Genomic DNA, 2036 nt, shown 5'->3' on the forward strand with positions numbered 1-2036 from the left:
TGAGTACCCTGGTAATCTTTACAAGAAGTAGATCAGTAGTAGTATCCTCATTATTGCAAGGTGTGTGTGGGGGGGACTGCAGCTGAGAGCATATAATGGTATCCAGAGGCAGTATGTGTGTTACGTTCTGATGTTTCATATATGCATAATAATATTAGGGAAGCCTGAAACCCCAAAATATGCTCTTATGAAAGCACCTCCAATAAGGCTGAATTCAATACCAACTATAACTAAAATGTTATAGTTAAAGAAGCTTGAAAGTAGCTGGAACAGCTGGGGACATTCTTATAATGCAGTTATAGAGTTCTGCCTATGCAGTTTCTGGCTGTCGAGGAGGGCAGCAACTCTTTGCTGGTGTCAGTGCTGGTTTTGGCTGTGGTGCCCTTGATAAAGAGCAGTCGCTCCCCTGAAGCACCCGCCCCCTCCCTGGCATCCCCCAGTTCAGATCCAGGAGCAAAGCTGGTAACAATGTCCAGACCAGGGCAGCTCCTGCCACACAGTTCTTCCATCAGACAGCTGACCTGATGGCAGTTGAGGTCCTCACAGGAAGAAGCGTTGCTGATGTCAATGGCACTTTCTCACCCTCCCTGGAAGCACTGTTGTTGGATTGGACTGGATCAGGGATGGGGAACCTGCGGCCCTCCAAATGTTGCTGGAACTACAACCACCACCATCCCTAACCATTGGCCATGCTGGCTGGGGCTGATGGATGTTGGAGTTGAGCAACATCTGGAAGGGCGTAGCTCAGTAGTAGAGCATCTGTCTTTCATGCAGAAGGCCCCTGGTTCAATCCCTGGCATCTCCAGATAGGGCAAGGAGAGAACCTTGCCTGAAATCCTGGAGAGCTGTTGCCAGTCAGAGACAGTACTGAGCTAGATGGACCATTGGCCTGACCTGGTATAAGGTAGCCTTCTGTGTTCCTATGAACCACACATTTCTCATCCATGGTCAGTAGATGGTCATTTCGTCTGATGCAATCGGTTTTTAATGTTTTCTTTAAATAGCCACCTAGCGAGTTCATAGGAAATTGACTCGGAACAGGTCAGACTCTGTGTCAGTATTGTCTGCTGTGACTGACAGCGGCTCTCCAAGGTCCCTCTCCATCATAAGAACATAAGAACATAAGAAGAGCCTGCTGGATCAGGCCAGTGGCCCATCTAGTCCAGCATCCTGTTCTCACAGTGGACAACCAGGTGCCTGGGGGAAGCCCACAAGCAGGACCCGAGTGCAAGAACACTCTCCCCTCGAGGCTTCCAGCAACTGGTTTTCAGAAGCATGCTGCCTCTGACTAGGGTGGCAGAGCACAGCCATCATGGCTAGTAGCCATTGATAGCCCTGTCCTCCATGAATTTGTCTAATCTTCTTTTAAAGCCGTCCAAGCTGGTGGCCATTACTGCATCTTGTGGGAGCAAATTCCATAGTTTAACTATGCGCTGAGTAAAGAAGTACTTCCTTTTGTCTGTCCTGAATCTTCCAACATTCAGCTTCTTTGAATGTCCACGAGTTCTAGTATTATGAGAGAGGGAGAAGGAACTTTTCTCTATCCACTTTCTCAATGCCATGCATAATTTTATACACTTCTATCATGTCTCCTCTGACCCGCCTTTTCTCTAAACTAAAAAGCCCCAAATGCTGCAACCTTTCCTTGTAAGGGAGTCGCTCCATCCCCTTGATCATTCTGGTTGCCCTCTTCTGAACCTTTTCCAACTCTATAATATCCTTTTTGAGATGAGGCAACCAGAACTGTACACAGTATTCCAAATGCGGCCGCACCATAGATTTATACAATGGCATTATGATATCGGCTGTTTTATTTTCAATACCTTTCCTAATTATCGCTAGCATGGAATTTGCCTTTTTCACAGCTGCCGCACACTGGGTCGACATTTTCATCGTGCTGTCCACTACAACCCCGAGGTCTCTCTCCTGGTTGGTCACCACCAGTTCAGACCCCATGAGCGTATATGTGAAATTAAGATTTTTTGCTCCAATATGCATAATTTTACACTTGTTTATATTGAATTGCATTTGCCATT

At 46.7% G+C, this 2036-nt stretch overlaps 1 non-coding gene across 1 annotated transcript; it reads left to right on the top strand.

Moving 5' to 3' along the window:
• Nucleotides 1-736: 736 nt before the first annotated feature.
• Nucleotides 737-805, top strand: TRNAE-UUC (transfer RNA glutamic acid (anticodon UUC)). Its single transcript has one exon. It is a non-coding gene; the product is annotated as a tRNA-Glu (tRNA).
• The last annotated feature ends 1231 nt before the right edge of the window (nucleotides 806-2036 follow it).

Source organism: Rhineura floridana, chromosome 14 (assembly GCF_030035675.1).
Source record: "Rhineura floridana isolate rRhiFlo1 chromosome 14, rRhiFlo1.hap2, whole genome shotgun sequence".
Classification (NCBI taxonomy): domain Eukaryota; kingdom Metazoa; phylum Chordata; class Lepidosauria; order Squamata; family Rhineuridae; genus Rhineura; species Rhineura floridana.